This window comes from Mauremys reevesii, linkage group 16 (genome assembly GCF_016161935.1).
Source record: "Mauremys reevesii isolate NIE-2019 linkage group 16, ASM1616193v1, whole genome shotgun sequence".
Classification (NCBI taxonomy): Eukaryota; Metazoa; Chordata; order Testudines; family Geoemydidae; genus Mauremys; species Mauremys reevesii.
The window spans coordinates 22,629,786-22,646,569 of NC_052638.1; the positions used below are offsets into that span (position 1 = coordinate 22,629,786).

The window sequence follows — 16,784 nt, forward strand, 5'->3', positions numbered from 1 at the left end:
AAATCTGGTTTGGAAATAATTATCTGTGCAGCACAGTTCCATAAGATATCAGGTAAGTGTGGGAAATATGGGGTTTTTTGTTTTGTTTTTTTAAGCACTTATCAAAACTAGGCACTCTAAAATAAACAATTTTGTAACAATTTAAACTTATACCAAAATCCAGTTGTTGGTGCTTACATTAGTAAGCCAACACAAGAAGATGATCAATCAAAGGTTGTTCAGGTATAAAGTTAAACCTGTAAAAACAAACAAATCATTCTGTTAAAATCAGGTGTTTACAAACTTTCATAGTGATGACTGTCTCTACAGACAGTCTCTTGGACACCAGGTTTTCCATTTGTGATCATGTTGACCACCTCTTTTTCAGCTCACCCTTATATATCCTCTCTGTAAATTACTGCAATTGCTTACATGAAATAGTAATAATAAGAAAATATTTATTTCTTTTAACTTTAATATGCAAATACTTTTATTCTTTTTGAAAAAAATGAATCACACTCTACTTTTGCTCTTCATTTAATCTCTCTCTCCCTCTCTCATGTGTGCTGCTTGTCTCCCTCTACATGTTCTTCCCTGGCACGTAGTTTTCTTCTCTTTTCCTTCTCTGGACATGCTGCACAGTTCCTTTTGCTCCATTCTCCTGGGAACACTCCACTTCCATTGGGGGCAAGCAGATCAAGTACCACTGTATGCTCCTGTTTCTTTCCTCCTTTTATGTAGCAGCAGCCCCTAGTAAATGCGGCTGATTGGCAGTTCATTGTCTCCAGCTAGTTTTACTTGTGACCAGACTCTTTGCTTTAAAGAGCCTATGTGTCTTTAGAAGCATTTGGAAAGGGGGATAGCCAGCTATGTGATCAGTCAACTTTCTGGACCACCAACCAGCAAGTGTTCTTCACACCACAATTTAGCTTTAGTTTAACTTGCTGTGTTACAATATGAGCCTGAAATATCAGTGTAGATGTCAAAGAAGGAAAAGAGTAAACTTTAATTTTTAAATGGGCACTTTTTATCTATGAGCTACTAATATATTTTTCAGATTAGCATTTTATATATCAGTTTTACTTCAGAAAGTTTTGTAATCTGCCTTGTAATGAGAAGACCTTCAGACACCAGTACTTTTCAGTACTTTCATTTATCCTGGTTACTTATCCATGTTCCTGCCTGTAGTGGAAAACCACTGAGGCTCCCCCTTTCTGTGTGGTTTAATTAATGTTTATAAATAATAGGCATGCATATATGAAAATAAATTTCTTATCTTATTTTTTAAAAAAATTCTTTATGAAGAGTTTTAACAAAAAAAGGTAATTTGTGTTTCACCTGTTTTATTTCTTTATCTTGTTCTCTGGGAATCACATAGCAACAGTTTCTACATATCAGGGAAAACTTCCTTCTTCTTCACCATAACCTATGTTACTTAATGTGACTTCTGCTAGATCTGAGATCCAGTTTCCTTTTCTGTTATATCTTACCAGTGTTGCAGGATATTTTTGTCACCACTAAACTCAGTGAAACTCACTTGACCTTTGCATAGTAGATGTCAGATAACACCAAGTACTCTGCAAGAACACATGCACTAGTAGATGTGGGATTTTTTTTTCCTGATCTTTTAAATTGCATTAGAATATGAACTCAGAAGTTTTAAGTTCTTTTGAAGCAAAATAGTGAAGGATCTCTAGATATATGTACTCCATTCTGACAATGTCTCAAATATCACTTTTTGTCCATATGATGGTTGCCTGTGGGAGGCTCCAAAACACTGATATTAACTAAAAACTTTGATTTCAAATACTAAGTACAGTTTCTGTATAAGAACTTTATTAACATACACGACACAAATAGGAATTCTTTTCTGTTGATATAATCACCCATGAAAATTAAATACATGGAAACACAGACTTATGAAATTCCTTCAACCATTTTCTAGTAAGATGAAGCAACTAAAAATAGAATTGTAAATAATTTCCCTGTTTTAGCTTTTCTACTTTTTAAAAAATGGTATCTTAGATACATAAAATAATTGCAGGCCATTGGTATAAAATGTGAACTAACCACTGGTGACACTTGTAAACATGAAAAAGTGTTACTTCATAAAAGATTTTGTAAAATATACTTTACATATTGCAGTGCAGTTGTTTTAATAGGCTAGGTCTCATTGATTTCAATGGGATTTTTGTATGTTATAAAAGTGGCTTCATAATTTACAGTGTGATAAATATTGGCATTATCATTATATTGGTGCATCATTGTTGGATTCCAATACCCCCTTTTTTGTCTTGAACACATTTATCAGGTCTAGGTCCATCCCCATGGGAAATGAGGAAAAGCTGTTTCAAGGGATCAGACTCTTCCTGTCTCAAAAATGATGGGCAGTAGCAGTAAAGTCCCAATTCAACAAAGCCTGTGCTTAAGGCTAGCACATGCTTTTAGTGCTTTGCTGAGTTAGAATTAAGGTCAAATGGGCAACAGTATAGGAGAGATTCAAGATGAAATCTATTGTGATTAAAATATGGGGATTTCTATTGATGATTCTTTTCTTCTAGGACTTATAATTTTATGTAATTGATAGTCTCATACTCACATTTCCAAACACTAGGATTTTTTTTTGTAGTATTAGGTATTTTTAAATTAAAAGATAAATAGAATTTTTTACAATACAAGTTATTTTCTCACATTAGCATTATAAAAAGAATATGCCAGATATATCAAATGATACTAGCAGAATAGTGTCAAGATCATTAATATTATGGGTAAAAATAGGATATTTTTACTGTTTGTAAGTTAAAACAATTACTTATACATTAAATCATTCCCTTTTCTCTTTACTAATAGCCTTTAAACTAATTCTTTAAAAGAGATTGTTGGTAAAAAAATGTTGCAGGCTCATCTTTTGTCTCTCTCAAACAGAGAAATGCCCAGGTACAACAGAAGAATTTATCAGTTGAAATTTATTTAATGGGTGATTAAAGGATGACTGGTATTGAGTTTTAAATTAAATGGTTTTAACTGAGATAACTTTAGAAAAATACTAATATCAGTGCATGAACTTTTGTTGTTGTTTAACTTTTGAGTTAGACCTTGAGCTATTCAGTAGTCTGATTGGTTGAAACAGATTTCAACTGTTATGATAATTACTGTTCTCAAATGTTACTCTTTTCATAAAATATTGATCATGTCTCCCTGCATAGCATTTATGTGTATTGCAATAAATCTCTCATTTACTATACAAGTATATGACATCCCTAGATGTTGAGATAGTTACAGAACTCTTTAAAAATCAAAACTAGATCTAATAAAGTTTGTAGAAAGACAAGTATATTTTTAAATTAAAATGTAATGAAATATAGTAGTGTATAAAATCTAATAATACAGGTAATGGTAACCACCTTACACACTTGCTCATGTATAGAAATGAGAAGAAAAAAAGTGAAGTAAATTAAAGATACACATATACCAAATTCCATTATAATAAAAGAAATTAGCTTTTTAAGTATTTCACAGTTTAGCACAACAATAATGCAATAGTAGTTCTTTTTCTTACAATTATCTTGCTTAAGGTACTTCATAACATTTCTGTTCTCCTTAAGGCATGTCTGTATTGTTTCAGAATTCAAAGAGGGAATAAAGATTCCTTTTTGTGGATATGGGATTATACCCTTTACGTGTTTGTGATGATATAATTTAATTTCTTCCCTATATCAGTAATCGCATTAATTTCTTAAAATGGGGAAATTTTCATGACAATAGTCCCTGTGATAGTTACTATAGAAAGAAATTAAATAGTTTTTCATGTAAATATTTGTGGATTAATTCAGTATGTTGGATATTCCAAGTGTCTGAATACTTTAAAAGGTGGGAAATTAAATCACAAGTACCACCCCCTCCAGAAAAAAACCCAGAAACCCCCCAAATCCCAACAACCTAGAAGTGGTTTATTGTGTTAAAATCTGTTGAATAAAAAGGAAAATTCTACTTAAAGAACTCTTGAACTGCTTAGTAATTGTACTTCCAATATATGTAAGAATACCCTTGCAGTGTGATGCTGCAAATGAATTCATGAAATGAAAATACTGATTACATTAACATACAGTATTGTGATAGTACCCAATTGTAAATTGCAGTATGTAACCTTTAATACAAATATTTGTGTCAATCAAAATTGACCGATGTCTTAGATTGCAGTATTATACAGTGTTTTTCAAAAATCATTGTTTGTAATAAGATAAGACCAGGCAGATAAGAGAAAAGGCTGAATTTGTTCATTATCAGTGTTAAAAGAGAGAAAAATATTGCCTCTGATAAATAAATAAAATAAAAGATTTCCATTTTCTGTACAAGAATAGGTAGGATCTACAGTAATGTTATCAACACCTTTATCCTTTCATCTGGGGTATGTGAAAGTATATTGTATAAAACAAAACAGTTGACATTTACTCGTCCACCATTTTTTTGGGAAAGGAGCGTAAGAAGGTGGGTAATGTTATGGAAGAAAACTGTCCCTTGTTTTTCTTTATTAGCATAACAATATTGATGTTTAACTTTTAACTGTTGGTTTGTGCATCTGTGTCTGTCTGTTTAGATCTCCCTGTGTATTGCAGAATTACAGAACATTTTTAGCTGCTGCTTTTTAAAAAAACATTTCACCTGTTTATTTGACGACCCCATCACTTCCTCATTTATTGTTGTTATATAAGGAACTGATTCTTGAGATCTTAAGGGCCCTAAAATTGGGCAGCAACTCCCAGGAGGAATTCAGCTTCTCATAGGACCATGGCCTAAGCATTTTAACCAATGTAAAGAGGAAGAGAGCAAGGAGGAAAGGTTCTTTCCAACCAGTGCTTGACAAATTCAGACTTTCCAAATATCAGTGAGGGAGTTGTTTAAGGAGTTGTCTACACACAGTTTTTGTACCAATTTGACCCTATTTGTTTAGAAATCAATATAAATTGGTGCATCTCCTTAGTATGGATGCCATTATATTAGTAGATGGACCTAAGAGGCAAATCTTAAAGATTTATTGTAATTGCTCAGATAAGGAGAAAATTTACCAATCACATAAAAGGTTTAAACCCAAAAGGGTTCTCTTTGAAGCTTGAAACAATACAACCCTAAAAAATGTTTGATTAGAGGAGAGTTTTGAAAAGCATCTAGTACTGTAGATAGTTTTTCAAAGCTACAGATCTCATTTGGTCTTAGTGACCAATAATAGTCTGTTGAATTAATACCAGTTTTAATTTTAGTTATAAATCAGTTAAGGTTTTTTAAGTGCCAAATCCACCCACACAAACCTTTAAAAGCAAGGAAGTAACAAGTTAAAGGAACCTTCTTTATTGTGCTTTAACACCCACTCATCACATTACCTGTTCTCTGCACTCTCTTCCATCTCCAACATATTAAGAAATAGAATACACTCATCAAATTGGAAAAAAACAAACAAAAAAAACCCCTTAACCCCAACCTCAGTAACATTAGCATATATTTACTGTGTACGTTCCTCAGTAATGTTAGCATGTATTTATTGTATGTGTTATATGTGTATGACATGATATATTATTTGTTCATGGGGTAAGTCACATTAACTATATATGATGAAGGGATCTAAACCACTAAATATCAGTTGTACAGGAAGTTATACACTGTGGTTACACATCCAAACCAATGTCTCAAGAGGAGACTCGTGGCTGACTTTCTTAAATTTTCCTTCAGCATTAAGCAAATGTACCTAAATATATTTGTAGAAGGGTTTTGTGTGTTCACAAAGACCACCAAGAGATTAACTTGAAAAAAGCAAGGCAGACCAGTTGATATAGCTCCAATCCATTTCTGCTCTGTCCTGTTTCACATAATTTTAACCTTTCAAAGTAGATCAACTTGTTCTCACTATTCTTATCTCCTGCAGCCATTTAAATTCCAAAGTAACAGACAGAATCCAGTAGTAACCAAAATAATGTCTGTGGTTGCCCAAATCCTTATAGACAACACTCCTAGGACATTAACATCGAACACAGATAATTACAATTTGTATCCAGCCAAGTTAATTAACCCATTGAAACCAAAATGCACAGATGAGCATTCATGTCAGTTTGGCATTAGTATGTTGTCGTGTCTTGTAAAAATGGTCTTCAGAGGGCTTTATTTCAACATGATAAAATGCATTCTCCCGCTAAATTATAATTTTTCTCCCCTTAAATCAGAGTTGGTAAGATTAAAAAGAGGAAGTATCTTTAAAATGGCATTTCATACTATAATAGTAGGCTTGGAAGGATTAGATTTTTATTGGTAAATGTTGATTTTACTATAAACAAACAAATTAACGAAAAAATTACAAATAGGTAAAACAAGAAAAATGCTGCTTGAAAACTTATTAGTTCTATTTTTGTATATTTTCACATGATGTTGACAATTTGTGGTTTGTAATGGTTATAAAGCTTTAACTTTTTGAATCTCAGCATCTACTATTATTAAAGAATTATTGCCTGACTCTGACCTTAATTTTGTGCAGCTGTGAAAATTTAAATCAATCAGAAAGGAAAAAAAGCTTAAAAACAAACATTGATTTTTATCCGTCAAAATTATAAACAAATACAAATCAAATTCTGCCAAGCCTAACTATAAACTAGGCCAGCTAAGGAATTTGTACTCAAAAAGTCTCTTCAAACTGATAAGATGGCTAAAGGCTGAGAACTAAACATAAAGAAAGCTCAGTTAGCCATTGGTTTCTGTAAATATTCACAGATTATGCAGAAGAAATCTACAAATAATGTTTTTTGAGTGTAGCAACTTTTTTTCCTTTTCTCAATTCTAGAAACCAGTCCTAGAAATTTCACCTTGTCTATAACGCTAAACTATCTTTACTGAGTTGTTTAACTCAGGGCTTGTCTACACTGGCAATTAGCAGTGCTGCAACTTTCTCGCTCAGGGATGTGAAAAAACACACAACTGAGCAGAGCAAGTTGCAGCGCTGTAAAGCGCCAGTGTAAACAGTGCCCCAGCACTGGGAGCCGTGCCCCCAGTGCTGGGACCTACTCCCCTGGTTGAGGTGCGCTGTGACCACACAAAAGCACGTTAAAGCGCTGATGATTTTTTAGCATTGCCAGTGTAGACTAGCCCAAAGACATGCAAAGAATATTAGAGTTCACCTGAAAGCCACGTCAGCCTTCCCTAAAATGACTCAATGTGACAAAGTTGGACAACTTCTAGTTCAGTCCTTCTTCAAACCATAGAGGAGCTTAAGGAGGAGGAGGAGAAGGCTATGAAGCCTCACTTTAAAGACCTGTTTTCTGTTGGTACTCATTTAATAAGGAGCTGCAACTCCTTAAATGGATTGTTTCTATTTAAATCTGGAGGATTTTAACATTCAAATATATCATGGCCTGTACAAAGACTTTTAAAATGTATATGGCCAAGTCTAAAGGACAAAATCCTGTGCTCTGCTTTAGGGTTACCTGCACCCACCATTGTGCCATGAAACTGAGGCTTTGTAACTAACAAACTCAAACATAAGAAGGGCCCTTCCTTTTGAGTAATGGAAGATCTGTATCTTCTATCTATAATAGGAATCAGTATGGTCCAGTAGACTGACCACAGGATGGGGAGCTAGGAACTGCTTTATAATCCCAGCTGTCCTGATTTATGTGTGGCCTAGGACAGATCACTTAGGCCTGGTCTACACTGGGGGGGGGAGGTTTCGAACTAAGGTACGCAAGTTCAGCTACGCGAATAGCATAGCTGAACTCGAACTACCTTAGTTCGAACTACTTACCCGTCCAGACGCCGCGGGATCGAAGTCTGCGGCTCCCCCGTCGACTCCGCCACCGCCGTTTGCGGTGGTGGAGTTCCAGAGTCGACGGGAGCGCATTCAGAGTTCGATATATCGCGTCTAGATGAGACGCAATATATCGAGCTCCGAGAAGTCGAACGCTACCCGCCGACCGGGGCGGGTAGTATAGATGTACCCTTAAACGGCCTATTCTTCATCTGTAAAACAGGAAAAAGTAATACTTATCTAGCTCACAGGGCTATTGTGTGGATTAGTTAATGCTTGTACAATATTTTAAAATGTAAAGCACTATATAAGTGCTGAGTATTATTACATAACAGAACAAACTGTTGCACACTAGTGTGGCTACAAAGTAAAATTGAAACATGTTTTTCAAGAAATAAAGATAATCTAGACAAATATGTTGAACAATATGTAGATGTAGAGACAATGACTGAAAACTAGTGATGTTTAGGAGATAGTTGAGCATCACATTTACTATGAATGTAAAATAAAAGCCTGAAGAAAACTGATCTCAAGCTAGACATTTTGTATATTGGGACTACCTTCAGGAACTGAAAACACAGATGGAAACATTTTGTGCAGAAGCTATTGCACACTTTCTTTGTTTTGGACTTGGAGGGTATCTTATATATTGAAAAAGCTACAGAATGTGTAGATAGGAATAAACTGATGAGCTAAAATGATGGATGAGAGAGGTGATTGTTGCAGCATCTGACACTGAGGAACAAGAAACTCTTGAAGAAGTTGCTTTCAGCTAGACTTAGGATATTTTTTTGAAATAATACTTCAGCCAGATGTGTGCTGTAGAAAGAACAAATGTGGATCAGTTATCAGAGGAGGACCAAAAGAGTTGATTGGTTTGACTAAGATAATTAAAATATTTATCTAATCGGTCTTTATTTATTTTAAAAGACCAATATGTTTGAAATATATATGTAAAAATATTTCCTAGTTTGACATTGGTGCTATAGATACGATTGTGAAAGAACAACATGTACAGTTTTTTTTTAATATCTTTTGCAAGACTAACATAGTGGACCCTTTACAAACTGTGTACTGTAAATAATTATATTTTCTAAGAACTTTTTAATATGGTATGTTAAATTTTACAAGCAAAGTGGGCATATAAGTGAAGTAAGATAGTTTAACAATGTTGGTAGTCATTGTGCCCCAGTTTTCCCATCTCCTATATAATTTGTCCCAGTTGGTGGTCACAGTTTCTCCTCTGCTGATCCATTTATTATGATTGTTTATTTTTTGTATTATTATAGCACGTAGGAGCCATAGTCCAGGACCAGGAACATGACCCCATTGTACTAGGCACGGTATAAACATAGAACAAAAAGATCTCTGCACCCAAATAGCTTATTGTCTAAGTATAAGACAAGAGACAACAGTTGAATTCAGACATATGGGAGAATATGAAGAATTAATAAGACTGTATTGGCCAGTATGGTAGGCAGTAGCGTCAGCAAACCAGCAACGTAACCCTAGTCAAGTTTTTTGTAGACATCATGACAGAGGAGAGTTTGAAGGAGGATAATGATGTAGCTTTGCAGAAGTTTACAGGGGGTTTCTCCCAATTGTGTAGGGCAGCAGGGTAGAGAGCATGAAGAGGCTTATTTGAAAATGTAACACGAGTGATGGAGACTGTTGTCATGGGCAAACCCTACGTGCATGTCAACACTATGATAGTGAATGAGAGATTATAGGTATGGTGGGGTAGACCTTAAAGTGCCTTGAAAGTTAAGCTAAGCAGCCTGTTATGTTTGATGCAATAAAGAAGGGGGATCCAGAGGAGGGATTCAAATGGGGGGTGGGGGGAGGATATGGTCAAAGCAATGAGCTAGCAATGCTGTCTTTTCAGCAGCATTCTGAATGGATATGAGCAGGGCAAGATGACATTTGTCAAGACCAGTAAAAGGATGTTGCAGAAATTGAAAAGTGATATGATGAAACACTGGACAAGAGTGTTAGCTGTGTGGATGGATATGAAAGCCCATATCTTAGTGATGTTATGCAAAAAGAATCTGCAAGATTTAGAAGTAGCCTGTATGTGAAGACCCAGATTGAGATTTGAGTCAAAGATGACATCCAGAATCTGAGTGACAGGCAGAGAGAGGGTGATGGTGTTGTCCACAGTCATTGAGAAAGAAGGTGGTATGGGGCAGGGGTTGGAGGGAAATATTACGAGCTCTGTTTTAGCCATGTTGAACATGTAGACCTGATGGCTAGACAACCATGTGAAGATTTCAGAGAGGCGGAGATTTTAGTTGGGAAAGAAGTGGACAGGTCTGGAGTCTCTGATTCTTCAGCATAGAGATAATTGAAATTATTTGGGATGAGATCACCTTGTTTCTGGGTATAGTGGGAGAAGAGAAGGGGACCAAAGAGAGAGCCCTGCTGAAGCCTCACAGAAAGTTGGATGGGAGAATGAGCAGGATCCTTAGAAGAGCATGCTGAAGGAGTCATTTGAGTGGTAGGAGGAGAGCCAAAGAGGAAAGAGTCATGAAAGCCAAGGGAAAACAAGATTTTATCTTGTTTGGAATGCTTAGCAACTCTCAGGAGAGGGATAGAGTAATTTTTATTTTGAAAGCTCAACTTCCAACTCTTTGTCTCTGTAAGTTATGACTGGTTCATTCTGTAAACATTGTATGATTATTAATATGAATTTATTCAGCATCATAATTTTGCATGGTGCTGTAATGATTGAGAGGCATGGCCCTTACTCCAAAGAATTGTCATAATAATGACCTCAATCCTTAAGTAGTTACAGTTGCATGCCTTCATCAAGAATTATAACTCTTTGCAGAATTGGTCTCTGAACTTGAGAAATGTACACTAGAATACTAAAGATAACTGACAAAGGAAAATACAAGAAGAGGAATGAGAAGAGATTAAATGAATAATATACAGCAAACAGGGGAAGATTAAGACTGAACTCTCAAAACTAGATACTCTCATGAAAAACCAACGTTCTACACAAACTTCCTCATGGATAGACTTTACAAAAACTAGACAAGCCATTTACAACACAAACTTTGCTTCTCTACAAAAGAAAAAGGATATTAAACTGTCTACACTGCTACATGGCACAAGGAGCCACAACAGTAGCTCCCTTAACCCACCCAACAATATTGTTAATCTTTCCAACTATTCTCTTAGGACAGATTCCTCTGCTGGGCTATCTCGGGGCCTCTCCTTTTGTCCTTCCAGACCCACGAACATGATACAGTTCTGCGGTGACCTAGAATCCTACTTTCGCCGTCTCCGACTCAAAGAATACTTCCAACACACCTCTGAACAACATACTAACCCACAGAATCCTTCCTACCAACGCTATAATAAAAAGGATTCTGCATGGACTCCTCCTGAGGGTCGAAAGAACAGACAGGACTTCTACATAGATTGCTTCCGTCAACGTGCACGGGCTGAAATTGTGGAAAAGCAGTATCACCTGCCCCATAACCTAAGCCGTGCTGAACACAATGCCATCAACAGCCTCAAGAACAACTCTGACATCATAATAAAAAAGGCTGACAAAGGAGGTGCTGTCGTCATCATGAATAGGTCGGAATATGAACAAGAGGCTGCTAGGCAGCTCTCTAACTCCACATTCTACAGGCCATTACCCTCTGATCCCACTGATGATTACCAAAAGAAACTACACCATCTGCTCAAAAAACTCCCTGAGAAAGCACAGGAACAGATCTGTACAGACACATGCCTATAACCCCGACCAGGTGTATTCTATTTGCTACCCAAGGTCCATAAACCTGGAAATCCTGGACGCCCCATCATCTCAAGCATTGGCACCTTAACAGCAGGATTGTCTGGCTATGTGGACTCTCTCCTCAGACCTTATGCTACCAGCACTCCCAGCTATCTTCGAGACACCACTGACTTCCTGAGGAAACTACAATCCATCGGTGATCTTCCAGAAAACACCATCCTGGCCACTATGGATGTGGAAGCCCTCTACACCAACATTCCACACAAAGATGGACTACAAGCCATCAGGAATAGTATCCCCGATAATATCACGGCTAACCTGGTGGCTGAACTTTGTGACTTTGTCCTCACCTACAACTATTTCACATTTGGGGACAATATATACCTTCAAGTCAGCGGCACTGATATGGGTACCCACATGGCCCCACAGTATGCCAACATCTTTATGGCTGACTTAGAACAACGCTTCCTTAGCTCTCGTTCCCTATCGCCCCTACTCTACTTGCGCTCCATTGATGACATCTTCATCATCTGGACTCATGGAAAAGAAGCCCTCGAGGAATTCCACCGTGATTTTAACAATTTCCATCCCACCATCAACCTCAGCCTAGACCAATCCACACAAGCGGTCCATTTCCTAGACACTACTGTGCTAATAAACGATGGTCACATAAACACCACCCTATACCGGAAACCCACTGACCACTATACTTACCTACATGCCTCCAGCTTCCATCCAGGACACACCACACGATCCATTGTCTACAGCCAAGCTCTAAGATACAACCGTATTTGCTCCAATCCCTCAGACAGAGATAAACATCTACAAGATCTCTATCAAGCATTCTTAAAACTACAATACCCACCTGCTGAAGTGAAAAAACAGATTGACAGAGCCAGAAGAGTACCCAGAAGCCACCTACTATAGGACAGGCCCAACAAAGAAAATAACAGAACACCACTAGCCATCACCTACAGCCCCCAACTAAAACCTCTCCAGCGCATCATCAAAGATCTACAACCTATCCTTAAAGATGATCCCTCACTCTCTCAGATCTTGGGAGACAGGCCAGTCCTCGCTTATAGACAGCCTCCCAACCTGAAGCAAATACTCACCAGCAACTGCACACCATACAACATAAACACTAACCCAGGAACCTATCCTTGCAACAAAGCCCAATGCCAGCTCTGTCCACATATCTATTCAAGTGACACCATCATAGGACCTAATCACATCAGCCACACCATCAGCGGCTCATTCACCTGCACATCTGCCAACTTGATATATGCCATCATGTGTCAGCAATGCCCCTCTGCCATGTACATTGGCCAAACCGGACAGTCTCTACGCAAAAGAATAAATGGACACAAATCTGACATCAGGAATCATAACATTCAAAAACCAGTAGGAGAACACTTCAACCTCTCTAACCACTCAGTGACAGAGTTGAAGGTGGCAATTTTGCAACAAAAAAACTTCAAAAACAGACTCCAAAGAGAGACTGCTGAACTTGAATTAATATGCAAATTAGACACAATTAACTCAGGCCTAAACAGAGACTGGGAATGGTTGGTTCATTACACTAATTGAATCTATTTCCCTATGTTAAGTTCTCACACCTTCTATGGGTCATCTTAATTATCACTTCAAAAGTTTTTTTCCTCCTGCTGATGATAGCTCATCTCAATTGATTAGACTCTTCCTGTTGGTATGCATACTTCCACCTTTTCATGTTCTCTGTATGTATAAATATCTCCTGTCTGTTCATTCCATTCTATCCATCTGAAGAAGTGAGCTGTAGCTCACGAAAGCTCATGCTGAAATACATTTGTTAGTCTCTAAGGTGCCACAAGTACTCCTGTTCTTTTTTAAATGAATAAAGTGTGAGTGAAGATATTGTGAGCAAATTTTATTCTTTCTGATATTTTGAAATAGAGATTGAAGCCGAGCAAGAAAGGAAGTGTAAAAATCGTAGGAGTAGAAGTCACCAGTGGAAAGGAAGGCAAAAGAAGTAGCTTTTGAGTATGAATTTGAGGATGAGAAGTGAAAGTGCTTAGCACACCAAAAGAGAGATGGATTTATCATTTTAGGTGTTAGAGCAGCATGAAATGAGACCCAAGGGCAAGAGTTTGAGGAGGGAACAAAGGAAGAAACAAAACTAGAAGAGTTGGCAGAATGGAAGGTGGGGGAGTGAGGTAAGGAGCAGAAGATGTAGAGCAGTGATACTCTGTCTGAGGCTCGCAAGTTGCAAGTGGCTCTTTAATGTGTCTCCTGCGGCTATTTGCAGCATACAATATTAAAACACTGTGATTTAATTATTAACCTATCTAAGTTATTAATCAGGATGCTTTTACTATGTTATTTACCAATTATAGTTAATAAAATAATAATACTTGGTCAAGTCATTTTGCTGTGAGAATAATATATAATATAATATATAAACTAAATATTTCCCCTGTCACTGTTTAAATATGAATATAAAGTACTATACTAAATGAAACAATTAATTTACACTACTGACACTCTTTTGGGTAATGTTGATGGATAATTTGGCTCCTGAACCATGGCGATCTGAGTATCACTGATGTAGAGGGATAAGATCTGTGTGGATCTGGTTAAAACACCCAAAAAGGGAAGAAGAAGAAGAATCTGAATTTTATGTGTAAATCACAGTGAGACAGTAAAGGACTGGAAGAGGGGGATGACATAGTGAAAAAGAGATTATTTTAACTGATGTATTTTGGTTAGATGGATGAAGGTTTTGGGTAGAGTTCCATGGTCTAATGAATGTTATGTCTTCCATGTTGAAAAGCCTCCCTCATTACTTCAGTAGAATATAACTGCTGTATGAGGTCATGGACACAGAAGGAACAATTATCTCTTAAGTAGATATGGGCAATCTCATGGAGGTCTTTGAATATCAGGACAGTTTACCTTTAACTTGCACTGTGTGTTGAGTGGGGAGTCAGTGCAAAGAGCAAAGCAGTGTAGTTCATAGGGCAGGTCTACACTACGGGGTTAAGTTGACCTAAGTTACGCAACTCCAGCTATGTGAATAACAATGTTGGTGTTGACATAGCTTAAGACGACTTACTGCGGTGTCTACATCGTGTTGGGTCGATGGGAGAGTTTCTCCTGTCAACTTACCTTACCATTCTCATTCCGGTGGAGTCCCGGAGTCAATAGAGCAATTTGCGGTTGATTTAGTGGGTCTTCACTACGCCCTCTATATCAACCCCCGATGGATCGATAGCTGCACCATTGATCCACTGTAAGTGTAGACATACCCATAGTGAGCTTTGCTTAGTACATAGGCTGATTTTTGTACTAGTTGGAACTTTAGTAGGAGCTTCATTTGTAAATAAAAGTTGCAGTAACCAAGCCTGGATTGCTGTGATGAGATCTGTGGGATCTAATTGGATGGGGTACAATCTTCTGATCAGTTGCAGTAAGCAGAGGTAAGTGGGCGTTTTTACTTACATGGCTATGTGGGTATCAACAGAAAGGAACATCCAGTCGTTGATGTGCTCGCCTGGGATTTGGGACCTGGGTTCATCTTGTTCTGCTACAGACTTCTTCTGTGACATTGGGCATATCACCCATCTTAAAAATGGGGATAATAATATTTCCCTACCTCACAGGAGTGTTGTGAGGATAAATACATTAAAGACTGTGAGGCATTCATACTACAGTAATGGAGGCATATAAATACCTTAGGGAGACAAACAGATGGAAATAACACGGAGGTACTCAACCTTCCAGGTTTGAGTAGAGGCAGTCTGGATTTACAAAGCGATTTACAATAGGGTTTTGCAGGGTGTGGCTTTGCTGTTCACATGGCAGAAAAGTAGGGTCTCTTTGCCTCCTTCACAGCACTGGATAAGACATCTTATACTTGTCTTGCTTTTTATTAATGGTTCCGAAAGAGAATTTTAAAACAGAAAATCAGCTTATTTTTCCATAAAAGCTTCCAGCTCCTTCAGTGTACGTAGGACCAACAGGTGAAAGGTCTTTTAGAACCTCTCTTTGAACCAATTTATGCAATAAAACTTTCCTCCTGAAAAATTGCATTTGTAATAGTTTTGAGATGAACAGAGTGCAAGTCTATTAATGTTGTTAGTAAAAGGCTTTAATGGGGCCTCTCTCTCTGTCTTAGTAGGGTTGTATTTCTTTTTCAGCCATTCATTACCTTCCTTTGCAAATTTATTTTTATGAAGATTTTGAGCAAAAAGTGAAACTTCAGTGTCTAACATTTTCTAAATTGCAGTTGAAAGGTATCATTATTTAATTGACATAATGTGAAGTAAAGTAGGACTTCAAATGAACCAGTGTCTGAACTCGGTGTAGTTCTTTAAAAACAGATTTGCAAAATTGAAAATGCAAATGCACTAGCCCAGGCAAAAAAACTACTTGCCAGCCGTTTACCATATGAATGATTATTAAATCACTAGTGATATTTTACTTGACCATCAAAACAAAAATGCTTGATCTGAGTACATGGGCGAGTAGAGTTTTGTAAGGCTCTCCTAAATATGCTTCAACTGGCAGACTTAGTCTGATCCCATTAAAGGTACTGTTTGCCTGGAGTCTCCTTGAATTTAAGAAAACTATTACCCAGAAAGATGTTTCCAGTTTATCTTGCTAAACAAAAGTCAGCTTTTTAGATTTTACTGTGTACATTATTTTAAATATTTGTCAAGCAGCTTTCTGGTCTCCCTGATTTACATTTATGGAATATTAAAGGTAACTCTAAGGATAATTTTGTGCCAGTTAGTATGTAAGATAGATAATATGTATAGTTCCCCCTGCAGAAGTTGTTCAGATGAATGTCGAAGAAAAGAGGGTGTTCTTCAATTTTGGACATACGTGCTTGCTTGAATTCAGTCTATAAAGCATCGTGCCTGGATCATTCTCATTTTTCTTCTTAAATAGTTCCACAGTTTGTATTTAAATTTGCACATAAAAGATCTTCAACTTCTCCCTAACAAATCAAACAGTTAATTTATGTTTATTATTAAGAATTTTCCATTCTGGTTTTAAGTAATTACCGACTTGTGAAGTTGTTAACTGCAAGCGTAGGAGTCCCCTTGTATCATGACCCACCAGTGTTAACAATTGTCCTTCTTAGTTTTAAAAGAGACTGAATTCTTAATCTTTTCATATTGTATTTAAAATTTTTAAATTCTTTCTTTCTTTATTTTTATTTTATTTTATTATTTTCTAGGTGTCCTTTGTCTTGTTTTGGTTCTACTAGCTAGAGAATGCTACATG

General features: G+C 36.9%; 1 protein-coding gene across 3 annotated transcripts in view; it reads left to right on the plus strand.

Annotated features, from left to right (window-relative positions):
* The window catches only part of URI1 (URI1 prefoldin like chaperone), a 59,521-nt gene that overhangs the window by 25,589 nt on the left and 17,148 nt on the right, over nt 1-16,784 (plus strand). The gene's annotated exons all lie outside the window — the stretch shown is intronic.